At 37.6% G+C, this 17,509-nt stretch overlaps 1 protein-coding gene across 2 annotated transcripts in view; it reads left to right on the top strand.

Moving 5' to 3' along the window:
- LOC145780718 (ankyrin repeat and EF-hand domain-containing protein 1-like) overlaps positions 1–17,509 on the top strand; it is a 46,854-nt gene that overhangs the window by 7,368 nt on the left and 21,977 nt on the right. Inside the window, exon 1 of one of the 2 annotated variants that reach the window (XM_082592338.1) lies at positions 6,986–7,119. The exons of the other annotated variant lie outside the window; for it this stretch is intronic. The gene's annotated coding sequence lies outside the window, so the exon portion shown is untranslated. Of the gene's footprint in view, positions 1–6,985; positions 7,120–17,509 lie in introns of those variants that run through there. 2 annotated transcript variants of the gene reach the window in all.

The following is a 17,509-nucleotide window of genomic DNA, read 5'->3' as shown; positions in this document are numbered from 1 at the left end:
TGCAAAAGAATACTTTCTCAGTGCGTTTTCTCTACCATTGTTATTGCTAATCCCATTGTTTTCTGTCTTGTCTGATGTCTTTTCAACGTTTCTTGACAGTGGCCCAATAGATAGATAAATTTACGCTGTTGGAAAGTAGCCTACTGGTTTTAGGCATTCACTGCATTTAGTTTAACCTCTAGGTATCGTTGCGTGTTTTTAATTCTGATTCTTGCTGCTTTACTTTACTCATTTTATCAGTATGTTTTTGTGTTGTGCCATAGTTGCTGAACAGGTTGTGTTAACCTGTTTTAGCCACCTTGATAAAGTCAGTCGTGCTGACTGACGAAACGTCGGAAATACAAAAGCCAGTTATCATCTTTAACATCACGAGGTAACCTAGCATATAGTCACCAGAAGAACGCAAACTAATTTTATTACCAAATGCCTGGTGAACAGTCTCTCTCTGTTTTTAAAGAATACTTTGTTGATGAGATAATTCCATATAATGCAAGAATCTCACAGCTTCTTGAATTTTTGACCATCTGGAACATTTACTTGCTGATAGAGACGTTATAGAGCATTTTATTCTAGAATGAAATGCTTCAAAGCTCAGATTGTCATCAATTCTTAACACAAACTTGGGTATGCCGAAATCTTGCATAAATTCCTTGCATTGAAAAACAAGCGTCTGATGAGCTTGAAATAGGCTACAACAACATCATCACCTGCTAAAAAAGGAAATTGGACTCTAAAAGCATTAGCCAGGAGATTTTCAAAGCTCACAATAACGTCACTTTTGTCAAACTTGGTAATTCATCAACAGGCTGATTGCGAGTTCCACTTAACGCCCTTTGAGTACTTCTGGAAGAAATGGTGGTGAAGGAACTAAATTCAAAGGGACACAGGTAAACACAGATGGTGGATACAAAGGTCTTACTTTTCCATACTTGATAGTGGTAGGATAGTTTTCTGGCCAATGGCGTTCACAAACGACGGTGTACTTTGAATCGGAAATATTATCCCTTGGGATAGAGGCAAGCCATCTACCACGTTCCGGTTGGCATTTACTTTAGGCAGTCTAAACACTGCAACTTTATTTTCTTTACTATAATTTCCATTGCAATTAAAGACACAGCACTTCTTAACCATATTTACAAGAGTACTAATATATCACAAACAATGCTTCACAACAACGTAAAATAAATCAAATATAAGATTGAATCAAATATAGACGTATTAGGACGTTAAATAGCCTATCCATCAAGGCTGTTCGAAACAAACATATTTCGAAATACGGGTAGGCTACTTACGGTGCATCCTGACTCATTACTAGTAAGGTAACCGGGTTGCTCAAGGGTAGACCCTCCGCCCTAATAGTTCAAATGACGACCAGCAATTCAATTAAGCTATGCTGTTTCGCATCAAATCATCCATGAACGTAAAAACAATCATTGTATTACAACCGGAAAAGCAGCTTATCATGCAATAGCACTGGGGATTGGAAAACTTTTTGACTGATGATTTTAATCTGTTTATTGCAAAAATTTCCGAAATATGGATTAAGGGGAAGCAAAGAAAAGTATAATTTGCTTCAAATCAAAATAAAATGATGAAAAAAAAACACTCCGGAAAAGGCAAAAGTAAATTATTCGTTTTCTATCTAACAGAAACTGACAGGCCTATTTGAGATTCTCAAACTAGTAGCCTAGTCTAGTAGTTTTCTATGGCAGTTTCATACACTCAGCTGGTGATCTCAGACTCAAGAACTGCTGACTTGTAGGACACTCTCTCATTCATGTAGGCGTCAGACGTGTTGGGTCAAATTTAGTCCTGCAGCTTATTAGGCCTACGTTCTGAGATTCTCCAGTTTTTCACTATCGTTTCAAACGCACAACCAAATGAAATTACTTAGATTTCAAAACGATTGAAAAAACATACTTTGAAATACCAAAACAAATCAAAGTAGGCTATTTCTGTTTCCAATATCGATCTATCTCCCTTATGCTGATATAGGACACCGATAAATCACATTCCTACCAAGTTCAGAGTTCTAACTTAAGTAAGCTACTGTACCGGTATTCATTAAAGTAAGATAATTCCTGACTACCCTGAACTAAACGCACTGCAAAATGGAAGCATCTGTAGAGAAATTTCATTGAAGACAATGGCACTATGACGTCACTATCTGCCCCCAGTTTTAACAATCCCATTGTACGTTGTCATGGCCTCTATATAGTCCGTCTTGATTATAGCCTATTCCGTAACACACAATCCACTATCATCGATGCTTTGGAGAGGAATTTTTTGAGGTAAACAACTTCTGTTCTGTGACATCATAGACAATATAGTTTGATTGTAACTTGTGCAACAAACAACAAAGGCAAGTTAATTGAGCAAAGCAGTGTTGAGATCAGTGTTGCCAACCTTGCGGTTTTCACGCCCAATTGGGCTAGTTAGTAGTTGGGCAATAGTAGGCCTAGGCCTAATTTTATCGGACCTGAATCGGAACTTATAAAACCGGTTTTAAGTTTCTCCGAACCTGAACCGGAACTGAACCTAATTTTAAAACAATCTTTGAACCAGAACCGGACCCGAACCGGAAAAATCAAACGGTTCGACTCCCTGGTTTCAACAGTGAAAATTGGCTTCTTCTGCAAGAGTGAAAGTTGTCACGTGATTCTATTTACTTTTCTGTTTCAGGATCCAAAATCAAAACAAAAAAATGACAGAAAAGTTAAATATTTGGTTATGGCTTTTGACACTGAAATACTCCTTGGGTCCCATACGACCCATTTCTTGGGATTTGTAGACGATTCATAGAAAAAAAGCTGGCAACCTACAGTAACTTTGAGATACTTCAGAACCCCAGGCCTAAACCCTCCATAATTTCACATTCTTCATTTCAGACCAGTAACAGAAATCTCGTTCTTGATTTTGGACTCAATCTTTTTTCGAGTTCCTTAGTCTGGGGTTAATTCAAAATCCGCTGCTTAATTAATCATCTCGAATGCAAACATTAAAAAAAATTGTGAAGAAGTTTGTATCGTAGTTTTAAAATTTCAATACTGAAGAAGCCATATACTTATGTGGCGAAAGCTCTGTAAAGAAACTGATTTTTCTGATTTGATGTGATACTGTCTAGGTCTACTTTTGTTTTATTTTACGAATTTTAAAACTTATAATTACTTGTTTAAAACTACCTTCGCAAAGTTTTCTATATTCTCTGTCCTTCTTTCACTTTTCGTCAACTTTTTAACGCTTACTATAATTTGCTTGAAAGCACCAACTTGGATAAGAAGTGCGCTTCTTTTGCTCAGCCAAACCGGACTCAATAAAATATTTATATTCTCAATTATTATGAATTCACAAGGCAACTATTGATGATACGTAATTCATTTATTATTTATGGTCGATATTTTTATCCAAGTAATTCTAATGGTGACGATAACATTTTATTTGAAAACTTTTCAAAGTCGTTAGAAGGATGTGATCTGATGTAGGTTTTGTTATAAACTTTTCTAACTGAATCGCATGAAAATTTACAAATTAATTATCCTAATGTAATGATAGCCTGATAGCTCGTTTGGTTAACGCGTGACTACTGGAACGAAGAAGTTTCGAGATCAAGCGGCGCTGGTTGGACTCTCGGGGTGTGCGCTTGGGCAGCGCACGTGAAGGACTGCTCTCCGTTCAGCGGCACCTAATGGATGAAATAATTCCCCGGCAACAAGACTTCAACAATCGGAAACTTCACTCTGCCAATCTCGGTGACCGGGACTGCGTCAGTGAGTCAAAGCCTCTACAAGTATGCGAAACTGCGACGATTAAGCTCTGCAAGAAGCTTTTCCAGTCCGAGGATAAAGATTCAATCAATCAATAATAACGTTTTTATTTGTGCCAATTGCTATAATATTCAGTACACTGCGATTACAGATGCGATACAACAGACGACAGGAAGCAGCGAAGTGACATATAGTCTTCGAGTCAGCTGCTCCCCTTAGTTTGGCTTGCCATAAAGTGTCTTTTAACGAGACACAGCCGCGTGCTCTGAAGCTGTGTCGAACCCACGTCCTTTCGAACGTCGCGCAGACGTTCTCAACTCTCGCATTAGAAAGTTTTTTCGAGTTGAAACTAAACCGAATTAAAAAAACACCAGCCGTAATAGTTCGATTAACAGGCAATGTTCTAAGATTAAAGCATAAATCCAACCTCTTTGTGAAAGTTTAAATATTGAATGGAATTTACTACAACACTTAAAACAAAACTTATCCCACTCTGAACATACATTACGAAAAAGAAGGCCTACTCTACTTTGACGTGTGAGCACCATATCGCCCCTCCGTCTGAATTTTACTAGTGGGCCTCTACTTTTTAATAAATGTGCTTAAAATGTTTTTCAAACCATACTTTATGAATTCAGAACAAAAACATCAGATTGACTCCACAATCTGTTGGGATTCCATATTTGACTACATAAAAATGCAAAGGGCTATAGTGTATAAATAAAATAACTAAAAAAATTTAAAGGGCCGTTATCAGAGGATAATTTGGCAATAAGAAAGGACGTCTCTAAAACATGTAATTGCATCACTCTTGAAACACAAAATCCTGTAGTTTACACCTAATGTGATCTGTTTCCCACCGCATAATTTACTCGTAATCATTCTTGTTATTCAGTTTATGCTTTTCAGTCCAGAGTGTCGCTAGTCGTTACAGTTATAGTCCAAAGTCAAATTTATCTTACTATTTTTCATTTTATGTATATTGCAGATATAATTCCTGATGAGGACACACGTACGTGTCGAAAACGTTTCAGTTTATTTTAATTATGTTATATTTTGTGTGTAAAAAAGCATGTTAAAGGGCGGGGAAACCCAAATTAACTTTTGCGATTTTTTTGTTTCTGCGTGATGTCATTGTGTACAACATGCGTTTTAGAAAAAAAAAATCCAAATTTTGTTGCCCTTGTCTCGCTAAGGCCGCTTTTGTTTGATCCCCGTTGGCGAGGCAGCTCGCGCATCCAGCTGTGACGTCACAAGGTACATACAGTATTGTTCGAATTAATTGAAACTGTCAAGAAAACAGGCTGAATTTGTGTATATTTTGTTTATTGCGATAATTTAACAGATGTATATAGTTTAATGCCATATGTGGCCTCCACCTTCTTTCAATATTGCACGAACACGGTTTGGAACAATTAAAAGAAAATTTTTGAAACAATTTTTTTAATTCGAACAATACTGTATGTACCTTGTGACGTCACAGCGTACAGCGTCACGGCTGGATGCGCGCGAGTTTTCGCAAACGGGGATCAAACAAAAGCGGCCTCAGCGAGACGAGGGCAACAAAATTTGGATTTTTTTTTTTCTAAAACGCATGTTGTACACAATGACATCACGCTGAAACAAAAACTCGCAAAAAGTTAATTTGGGTTTCCCCGTCCTTTAAACCCGCTCAGGTTACTCTGTTTTATTTCGCTATGGTTCAAAAAATAAAAACTAGGAAAAAGAATGACGTAGCGTTTGTCTTGAAAAATAAGACGCTGAGTTGAATGCAAAACGGCAGAGATGTATGTATACGCCGCAAATTTTACACCGTAGGCTTGCGGCGTAGACTTTTTGTTTACGCTAACGCTTACGGCCACATTTTTTTGGATAGTTGTCGCTTGAAGCTACGCCGTAAAGTTTTTGCGTTTTTTTAGCGTAAAGCGTTAACGTATACTTTGGCTCGTGGCTCGAGCCATGCCTGCCATACCTTAGTTAGCCTACGCTACTGCTTGGTTGACAGCGCGAGACCGAGATAACATATTTATAAAGTATAAGCCTAATTTTTTTGATAATATTACGATTCAATACAAGAGCCACAAAATTTATGTTGTCGAGCCGCAGTTTGCCCACCTTTTGCCCACCCTTGTTTTGCCCAATCGCCGCCTCAAAAGTCTACCTTGACCCTAAAAAAAACATATTTTTAATACTAAAAGACCTTCTGATGATCCGTTGACCGTTAGGTGAAACAATTTGTAAAGGCTTCAGATAGCAATAACTATATTTGATTTAATTCGCTCTGCTTTGCCTTTTTGCTTGGCATTGAACACTTTTTGTAGTATTAATAGTTTTTATTGTTTTATTTTTAATAGCCTACTAAGTTATTACAACGTTTTAATGATATTTCAATTACATGTTCAATGACCTTTCATAAATGTTCATAAATGTCATTCAGTAGCTATATTTTTAAACAAATAGTTTATTGCAAACATTAAAATATTTACCCACACCCAACAGTTGCTTTGCTCCCATAAAAAAAATTCTGCAGTATCTATTGTATGTCACGCTGTCTTGCAGGATAAAGTTTTTGCAGGTAGTTTTTCGTGATTTATAAATACATGACGATTGCTATGCGCCAGCCAATACAAAAGTTTACCCACACATTCAGAAGCGCATGTTATTGATAGAATGAAAGGCCAATAAAAACAATTTAGACTTAAGCCATGTTATGCATACGGACAACACCTATAGTGTCTACTTTCCACTTTCGATGGGTGCACATGACATAATTATTTGATATTGCAGTCTGCTTGCTCCAGCAAACACAGCAGTTTGTACCTGAAGGTTATTGCAACAATCTCCAACAGTACTCTTGAAGTAGCTTGTCTTACGTGCCGAAAACATTCACATCTAATAAACCTCGTTATGCAGTTATTTGTTTTGAATCTTAATAATAATGCCATAGACTGAGTTTCGCTTTTAGCAGCATGATCATTGTTTTACTTCACAAATTTTGACATATACAAACGACCTGTTTTAGCCTGATGCTGCAAGTTTGCTGTGGCAGTAGCGCTTTGCACCAGCTTTCGAAAAACACACTTCCCTAGTCAATGCACATGATATTTTTTGCAGTGCATTTACTATTTGGGCAAACGTTGCGAAACAGAATGCAATAAAATTGAAAAATTGGCAAGCAGCACATAACGTAAATATCAAACTATTATGACGTCATTGTAACTACACACAAGTGCGTACCCTAATTCATAATTTTCTTTTTCATTCCTAGCTCATGGCCCTTTGAGCATGGGACAATTTTTTTTTAGAATTTAAATTCTTAATCGCTACGGAAAGAAAAAGTGGCCTACCAATGTTGGTAAGTGGAAGAAAGGAAGTGATACTGTATTTAAGTATTTTTACTTATTGCACCTTAGTATACAACTGTGATTCACCAGGGGGCATTCAGCCACTTCTCAAGGAGGGTGCGAGCTCTACAGCGATATTTATTGTTTTGTGGTATGGAGTCATAAGCAGTGTTGGGCGCGATAACTCATTTTTCAGTTAAGCGATAACGATAATCGATAAACGAAAAATGCCTAAAGCGATAACGATAAACGATAAATCAAAAAAAAGTTAAGCGATAACGATAAGCGATAAATTATCGCCGATAATGTCCGATAACGATAATTTTTTTTCTTGATTAGCGCTGCCCCATCCCATGCAGCACGAACTGTTTTCATCAACATGACGAAAAATCGAACATAATATACTGTAAAGGGACAAAACTTTTTGTAAGTTATGCATGAATAGAATCGCAACAGCGGCAGTAGCCTAGGTATCGAATCTTCAACCTCTTGATCCAGAATCAAACCACTGTGGTAACCGCCGTGCTTATAATTATACCTTCAGATACCAGTTGGATGCTTTTACCAATTGAGTTACACTGCCGCTTACGTGCAGTAGGCAAAATAATTAAATCCAATGAAATGGCAGAACGCTGAGTTGTTGAAATAAAATTACAATATAGGCACTGTATTAGTGGGAATAAGAATATTTGATTGAGGTAGGCTAGGTCGCTTAGGTAAATGAGAAAGGTTATACTGTATTTAGCATAATTTTACCACGCAACTCGATGCGCCTATTGTCATGCAAAAACTACTACAAGATGCAAAAAATGTGATGTCGGTCTGCATGTCAAATGCTTCAAGCAATATCATATTCCGCAATGACTTGTTTCAGTGATATTGTGTTACTTTGCTAATTTTCATCTTCATATTTTTTGAACTTTCATTTCAATAAAATGCTCGATGACAATAGTGACATGACAAGACATGAACAAGACATTTCCCATTCATCACTTTGAGCGATAAGTAAAATGTAATAACGCTTAAGCATTACGCACAAGAAACTTGTGAAATTTGATAACGGATTTGCCTAGCATCTTATGTATAGGACGTTTTTTTTCTCAAAAAGTACAAACACAATTAGGAAAAATATAATTGTGATATGTTCTTTAGGTCATAATTATGCAATATTTAAATTTTCCGAAAATTTTTTTAAGTACTTTCACTTTCGGCACAAATGGGTTAACTTTACAAGTTAAATGGTACTTAAAAATTTGGTTATTATTTTTGGATTAAAGTTATATCGCCAAGCTAGAAAAAAATCAATCTTATAGTCTATAACCGATCTTGTGTTGTTATTGTGTGTGAATTTTGTCTTTTAAACTGAGTTTGTGACGTAACCGCACGTTTCAAGGCAAGTTCTTGCAATTTTAGTTAATCTACTTGTTATAGTCGTCATTTTATTTACGTTGAATATATGTAACTCGTGACCAGCGTCACTACATAATCACAGTTCAGCGTTTTCTGGTACAGACGTTGGAATTGATTACCACCGCACTGCGCGTGTAATCAATTGAGCGTTCTGTACCACGTTCCTCAGTTGATTGTTTTGCGTTTCTTTCTTACTATATATTGCGTTGATTTTATACACTGAATCAGTAAGTAAAAGAGGTAAATGGTTTTCTCACTTGGTTGGCTGTCGCTACAATTGTTATTGTTTATTTTATATTAAACGTCTGGAAATACAACACTACTCATCTAAAGATTTAATGCGATTAAAACAGTAAGTTTCATGTTTTGACGAGAGGAGTTTTATTTTTTTACGACAATTACTAAAAACTAACACTTCCAACGAAAAAGGAAAACACAAGAATAAAATAGTTGATCGTGAGGTGGCGCGAAAGACCATGTTTCCGATGTAAAAGCGGCCTCGTATTGCGACACTTTCACAAACCACTTGCCAATTTCTTTCGCTTCGCTTCAAAGGAATCTGTACTGTCTGTGCGCTTACATTTTAATTGTAAAATTCACTCGCGATTGCCGATTGCAGCAAAACAACAACAGACTTGTTGCATGCATTTCATTGCATTGCAATTTGCAACTCTAAAAATTATTGTGTTGTCAGGGCCGTCGCTGCAGGGGGCGTGCCCCCTCCCTTGACAACGACCTGTGCACATACGCTTCAGGCACTGAAGAAGAACTGGTTTTAATTTTAGTTTCATTAACTAGGTGGCTAGTAAAAATATTACTTTTCATGGTCTTTCCACTTGTGCGTTGATCCGAAATAAAATTTATCGGCGATTAATTATCGGCGATAATCAAATATTGCCTTTGGCGATAACGATAAACGATAACTGAAAAAATAATTGAGCGATAACGATAAGCGATAAAAATTTATCGCCGATAATTATCGCCGATAAATTATCGCCGATAATGCCCATCACTGGTCATAAGTCATTTTAATTTCCGGAAACCATTTTTTGCAGTTTACATTTTTTTTAAACTGCAAATCACTGGGAGGGTTATAGCCTATACAGAGTTAGTTTTTGTTGTAGGCTACTTGCTCTACAATCTGGCTTCATTACACAGTAGGCCTATGTGAAAGAGAATAAAATCCCCTTAAAGTTATTGTTCATTACATTATTTGTCATAAAGCCTTAGAATCCAAATCTTTGCCTCCAGTACACCAATAAAGGGTGTTTTAAACTTAGTTATCAAAGTGCTCAGCTTTACCAAAGCTAGGGGTAGATAAAGCTTGAGCTCTTTTCAATTGTCTGTGTAAATGCAGTGTTGTACGCGTCAATGAAATAAATTGACGGCGTCAGCGCAAATTGCCAAAAAACTTTACGGCGTAAAGTACTGCGTCAGCTCTTAAAGAAATTGACGACGTCAGCGCTAATTTCTAGCACTATTTTAGCCAGGGTCTCGCAAAACGGAAGTATTTCAACCAAGTGTAGGCTAACAATAGCTATAGGTTAGGCATAAATAAAGAGCAGGTTTTATGTTTTGAGACTGTATTGTAATTGGCTGCTTTAGTTTATTGCTATTAGTTATTTCTTTGTAGAAACACAAGCATTTCAAAACGTTTGTCTGACAATCTGCTGCGTTTGGGACGCATAATGTCCTTTCCAAGCGAAAACATACGTTCCACAGGAGCGCTGAATGGTATTGGTGTGTTGTATTTCAAAAACAAGTCTTGAAAACGTTTTGCTACGAAAGGTAGCCTATCACTGTTCCAAGCGTGGTCTGATGGCTTAGCATATATAAATCTTATTTTAACGAGGTCCACTGCACCAAGATCACTCTTTTCAGGGGCTCTTGAAATAAAGTTTCTTCAACCTCCGCGATGACATTCATTGATTTTTCGCTTTCTCTCTCTGATCTCTCGTTCTCGCATACTGCTCACGATATGAGTGATCACCAAGCCCGGATTTAGGGGAGGGGCATAAGGTGCAGGTGCTGGGCCCCCCTTTTGAAGGGCCCCCGACGTGGAAAAAATGTGATTTTGTGTTATTATTATTTTTGTTTCAGCCATTGAAGTTTCTGCAAAATGCTGTGCAGTGCTGGATTAATGCTACTGTAGACGCCGTGGGCGCAAAAAAATTTTTTGTACGGCCCCCCCCGATCTAAAAGTGCCCCAGGGCTCCCCATCATCTAAATCCGGCCCTGGTGATCACTATTTGGCGAACTTCTTCCGCTTGTATTCCAGGGAGCCATTTCAACCAACGTGAAGGCGGGTAATTCGGATGAGTCGCGCTGGCCAGAATACATTGTGAAACGAGATTTTCCATGAAAACAAAAAATGACGCATAGCGCTTGACGCTTAAAATCGGCAAAACAGTTGACGGCGCTATCACTTCCGTCAACTAAAAAATAAACTGACGGCGCTAGCCTCAGCGTCAACAAAAAGTTGACGGCGTCAACGTACAACACTGTGTAAATGTACGTAATATAAAAACATGCAATCTGATGGTAAAACTTGCGGTTTTCTACAAGAATGCTTGTCCAAAGAAACATGTTGATAAAAACTTTGGTATTCAAGAAGACCTCTGGAAGAGTCAAGTTGAACAAGGAAATCGTGTGAGCTTCAGTAACTTAGATGCTGCACTCGCAGATGATAAGTTTGAATGGACAAGTCAAGCAACAACTCATCTAAATGTCTTGAAAGCAAAAATCATGAAATAGTTTCCAGATATAAAGGAAAACCTGAAAAATTATCAAATATTGTTAAAAAACCATAAAAGAGTTTTTTGTTTTAAGGTTTCACCCCAATGCCAAATAATCCTTCGAAGAACTAAAATAGAACATTTATCTCAAACTTACATATCTCACTCTCAACTCAGGCTATTCAAATAGCTTACTAACTACTCAGATCGACATTTTTTGTGAAGCTCAATTTTCTACTGCAGACTGTTAAGACCAAGGACAGACTGAGAGTTAAAGACTTAATCTACGTTGCATAATTTCTAGAATTGAACTTCGCGGTCATATGTGTAGTTGCAGAGGAGCAACTTTAAGTATCTCACTAACATTTAAAATGGTCAATAGAATACACAAAAACAATATTACTTTTTGTGTTACACTTGTTCAAAACTAAGGGGGGAAGGGTGAAACATTTGATCATTGCTAAAGGGAGGCGCGTCAAATTAAAGGTTAAGAACCACTGGTCTACAGCTTTTTGACACTACATCGTTGAACACCTTTGTGGTACCGGTAGGTACCGTAACAAATAACTACAGTAGTCGCCGGCAGCGGCGTAGCCAGAAAAAAAAATTTTGGTGGGGGGAAAATATTTGTTGAATTGAAGAGAACAACAAAGTGTTTGATTTAAATCATCGGCACTTGATGTGCAGTGGCGTATTCTGGTGGGTTGAGCAATGGAAGCAATGAAACTGGTAGGGGGTTAGAGCGTGCCGAAGGCACGCGTATTCTAGGGGAGTCCGGGGGCATGCCTCCCCGGAAAATTTTTGAAAAATTATACTCGAATAATCGGTTATAGCGCTTTCTGGAAACACTTTTAGGGTAGGCTACGTAATATTTGTATGAAATTTATTAGCAGATAAACAGCTATTGACTTATTAAAGGTAGCTCTTACACACGAACGGGCAAAAACTGCGGCTAAAATTAGAGAACACCAAAAACTCAGCTACACAAAAACTTAATAACTACACAAAAACCCAACAGAGTAGCCATTCTGAAATTGCTTCCACAAATTAGTTCAAAGAAACGTAAATCGCGTAAATTTTGCACGATTTACGATTTGCAAAATTGATTGGTGTCTCTGTGTGTCTAAAACAAGTCCTTGGGGGTGTTAATAGCCAGATGTCTTGGAAGACGTTATAAATTCCTATAACTTTATCACATTTTCAACAAAGGGCTCAACTTCGGAATCCAAACTTGGAAAATTTGTGGGGGGCCATGGCCCCTTTTGCCCCCCCCCCTGGCTACGCCTATGGTCGCTGGTTTCTAAGTTTCGCCTACACAGCCAAGCTTACTTCATTTGTTTCTGTAGTGGAATATTTCGTTTTATTATCCCAATGCACTGTTTAATTAGCCCTTTTTTTGGAGAGATTGGCTTAATTTGAGCACGAATAGTCGAATACATCAGGCCCTTTAGTTATACATTTTAGCTTGGGGGGGCTCAAAAGCTGTTGCAAAGTAAAAGGCTAGGCACCAGTGGCGGCTCGTGACTTTTGGCCATGGGGGTGCTGTAAATGGTAATGTTAAATATGACGTCGTAAAGTGGCATGAACGGACAAGCGCCGAGGGCGCGAGCCTCCTAGGGGGGTCTGGGGGCATGCACCCCCAGAAAATTTTGCACTTTTATATGCTCTAAAATGCTATTTCTGGTGTTTTCAGGACAAAAAATAAAAATTTTAAGCAGTTGAAAATGTGGATTTTTAGAAGTTTAAAACAAAGAGCACGAGGGATCAGAGAGAGAAAGCGAAAAATTAATAAATGTCATCACGGAGGTTGAAGATACTTTATTTCAAGAGCTCTGTGCCCCTGAAAAGAGCGATGTTGGTGCAGTGGACCTCACTAAAAGATTTAGGCTATATATGCTAAACCATCACAGCACGCTTAGAATAGTGACATCTTTCAGAGTAAACGTTTTCAAGGCATGTTTTTGAAATACAACACACCAATACCATCCAGCGCGGCTGTGGAACGCATGTTTTCGCTTGGAAAGGACATTATGCGTCCCAAACGCAGCAGATTGTCAGACAAACGTTTTAAAATGCTTGTGTTTCTACAAGGAAATAACTAAAAGCTTTAAGCTTGGGGGGGGGGGCATTGCCCCCCCAAGCTCCCCCGGCAACTACGGGCCTGGAATACATGGATGATGATGTATTTGCAGGAATAGCCTATAATTTTATGAGGCCATATAAATCAAGAGCATTGATATTGTGTCGTAACATAGCAACGTAATTTTGTTTTTGTAATGCAACCAAAAGATTATTAAGATAATTTTGTTTCGAACAGCCTGGCAGCTTTAATTCTTGACTTTCAGAAGTAGGCTATCTGCTTTGCTGTGTGTTTTGTACAGTAACCTACTTTGTCTTGTTTATTTGATTTGAAATAAATTCACAAAAATATAGTCACAAAAATATAGTTAATAGTCACAAAAAATTGTAAATCAAATGTATTTGCATTAATTGCAAAGATATTTCAACAGTTTTTTTCATGAATTTGATTTGTCAGAATTACTTTAGAAGTACTGTGGGTGGGCCGCTGTAGTTTACAAAGTTGATATGGAGCGACACTCAACCGCTAGTAGCGCTGTCGATTTACTTTCATCGCTTTTGTGTGGGAGATAAGAGAGGAGTGAAAAAGAAAAAAAGCAGACTGGCGGTAGTTCTTGGCAACAAAGTACGCCGACTGGGCTTTGTTTGACAAACCAGAACATTAGGTCAAAGTAAAGTGTTACGTTAAATGGACTCTTCTTGCTGTGGCATAAACGTATTCACTTAGAAATTTAACAATAAAAATGCTAATTATTAACTACAATAAACAATGAGTTTAAAGGTCCATTCAGTGCAGCCATTTTAGGCTACCGCATTGTTGTCCGCAGCCTACCGTTCAGGATAGCTAAGTATTGACTTCGGAAGATAGATATTTAGATTTTTCGAAAAATTAACATTGGAAACAAAATCTTAAAGTGGATTTGGTTGTGACACCAGCAAACAGATTCTCTTTCTGCAGAATGAGGTTGCCAATAAAGTCGAGCGAGAAACTTTTATTTCGTCTGTTGTAGGCCTAACAATAGTGCGGTAGGCTGCAGGATATTTTTTTTTCGTAACAGAATATTTCATGATCAGATCATGTATATAGCCTACGATTTATGAATCAACAAGTCCAAACTAGACTCAACAATTTAGTCACAACAGCATGAGAAATGACGATGAAAATTGAATATCGTTTGCTTTTGTAATGAACTTGAAGATGTGTAGTTAAGAAAGAACCTTTGTTGTCAGCTGCTATCATACCAGTGGCAGATACTTTGTTAGAAACAGATATTGTAGACTTGTAGAGTGTAGAGGGAGTTACTTTTAGCTATCTGCAGTTCTGTATTGTTGTAAATGTGTTGTTGGGCGTCATGCTGTTGTGGAAGTATGGATATAATTTAAATCATTAACTTTGTGTAAAAGATGGTTAGGCTACTTGTCAATAAGTCTGTACAGGGCCAGAGCTTTATTTGGGCCCGGTATCAATAAGATCCTCGGGGTACAAATTAAAATACTTTTAAGAAAAAACACACTATATCCAAAGAATATAGGGTGGTTTATTTAAGTTTCCTGGGCCCCTATAGTCATCCCGGGCCTGGTCCAAAAGTACCCCCTGGACACTCCTGTCAACGCTAAACTGAAACTGAATGAAACCAGCTTTGTCAAAACAATATGCAGGATGTTCAGAAAGTTTTGTTACAATTTCAAAATGTTGAGAACTGAAATTGTAACAGGACTTCATGAACACCCTGTGTAGTGTATAGCAAACTTTGATTTTACAGGGTTATACGAGGTTCAACATAAAACGATAATTTTTCGGCAAAACAAACACAAGCATTGCCTGGATTTTGAAACGAAACTAAACACAATTCTTTGCTAAGAAACTTTTTTCAAAACGATTTGCATCGAAATGACGTAGTTTTACATCAATCAGACCTACTGACTAATTAGTAAGTTTTCCGTGGATAATAGCCTACTTTCGTTGGTCAGAAGACTTCAGTTCAAGGGTAACCGAGTGGTATGTGCTCAACGTTTTTGAAAGTAGGTACTTGATTGTGTGAAACAATGGCTAGGGCACAATATCATGGCGCTGTGCTAAGGTTTCAATTGTCGAACAGGAAGAGATAAAACTACTAATGCCCAGTTGAATAGCTTATTGGTGTTTATTGGATCAACTCATTTACCTAACTGTCTGTAAACTTTTTCATTTAAATGACGATTAAACTGCTGTGTTTACTTCATACGCTTACATTGACGGAAATGTGCAACTTAAATGTAATAATTACGATATATACGGAAATCTGTCGTAAAAATGACAGCATACACAAGAATATTGGGGCTTAGACTTATATGTGGCCAGTAACGTTGACAGGAGGGTCTAGGAGTAGTTTTGGCCCCGAGCCCACGATGATTTTAAGAGTCTGGAAACATGAAGAAACAGCTTCGTATTTTTGGATATAGTGCGATTTTCTATAAAGTGTCTTGATTTAGACCCCGAGGGTACCTGGCCGAAATTATCCTCTCAACAGGCCTGGTAGCCACTAGCCTATGCTGTTGATTGTTAAGTTTAAAAGCAAAAACCTAATGAGATTTGTGATTATAGAACTTGACCAACACTTTACTTCTCCATACAACAACAAAAAACTGTCAAATTTAAAAGTTTTTATTTCATTTGATCTCTTGTCTACCGCTCGGTTGGCAATTGTAAAGTTGCGATCCGTATCTACACAAAGCAATCTTATTCAATTTTGTTTGCTTTAGTATTATGACCGCACAAATATATTATTGTATCAGTTCAAATAATATTTGTTCAAGATAGCTGCCAAATATACAACGTCAATATAAAGCGTGATCTTTGGCGTTGAGAAGCAAAAGTCTAAATGAGATGGAAGACAAGAAAGTAGCCTACTCTTGAAAAAGTGATCAATCAATCATGCAACCTTTACGCGTTGCTCAAATCGGTTTTGTTTTAATAAGATAAACGTTTTGCAGTAACACATCACTCTGTGAGACTTTGCTGCACTAAATATGTTGTTTTCGCCTAAAAATATGAGTGGAATAACCCTCCTTGATAATTCTGACAAGGTGAAAAGTCTGTGAGAGTTGCAAATGGTTCGTGACTACGATGCTTGCCACGTTCCCTTTTGTCTGAACATGACTTTGGTTTAAAAGTAAAAAAATGAGTTGACTTAAGTGGTGAGTGGTGACAACTGGTTAATATTCAGCTAGTCAACGGCAATAAGTAGCCATTTGTTCACGAGCTCATGATGCAGTATTATGACATTTTTGCATTGACGTTTAATTTCAGTTCAGTTCAGTTGTTTTTTTATTTCTGACCATCATATCAAAACAATACACATCAACATAGCAAAGGTCAAGAAAAAGGTAGAAGCGACAAAACGAGAACGTTAAAACGTGCTTGTGATCGAAGTAAGTTATTGAGTTGAAAAAAATTTGGCACGGTCGCAACACCTTCAGAAAAATTTAAGATATAAAGGGAAAAAAAAAATGTTACAAAACAAATAAACATATATAGGCTACAACTTTATTAGCCTACATAACTTTAGCTGATATATTGAAGATTTGTATGGACAGTTGCTATGAAGATCGGCCATGGTGCGTTATCAAGAGTGCTGATGGTCGTAAGGGGAACACGTCTTGATGTGTTTTTCTTAATGATATGCCGTCATTATTTTATCCTTTAAAGCGAGGGGTTTATCTTTCTGTTACCCCAGGGCAGTTGAGAGGATATTTTGGCCCCGATACCAATGAGGTCTTTGGGCCCCAAATCAAAACATTTATAAGGTAAACACACTGCATCAAAAAAATGTTGTGGTTTCTTCCTGTTTCCGAGCCCTCTGAACAGGTTCCGGATCTCTAAAATTATCTTGTGCCCGGGCCCAAAAGTACCCCTTGAACCCCCCTGTCAACGCTACTAGTCACCCCTAACTGGAGAGTAATCCTATTTTTTGGTTTCAGTATCCAAGGCACGCAGACGTATCGCCTCAATAGTTCATCACTAATCACTTCTTTGCTTTTGTCAGCAACAGTTGCTTGATAGTTGTTCCATGAATGAAGTATGCTGGGTTGACACATTTCTTTTTACTCTTTGGGGAGTTGTCTTTTGTGTTGGTTCAACGTAACTGTTACAAAGCTGTTGTTTTAAGTTGCACAAATAGCGTCAAACAAGTGTAGC

Source organism: Aplidium turbinatum, chromosome 12 (assembly GCF_918807975.1).
Source record: "Aplidium turbinatum chromosome 12, kaAplTurb1.1, whole genome shotgun sequence".
Taxonomy (NCBI): Eukaryota; Metazoa; Chordata; class Ascidiacea; order Aplousobranchia; family Polyclinidae; genus Aplidium; species Aplidium turbinatum.
The sequence above is the reverse complement of the archived record's forward strand: the minus strand, read 5'-3'. Positions and strand labels throughout refer to the sequence as shown.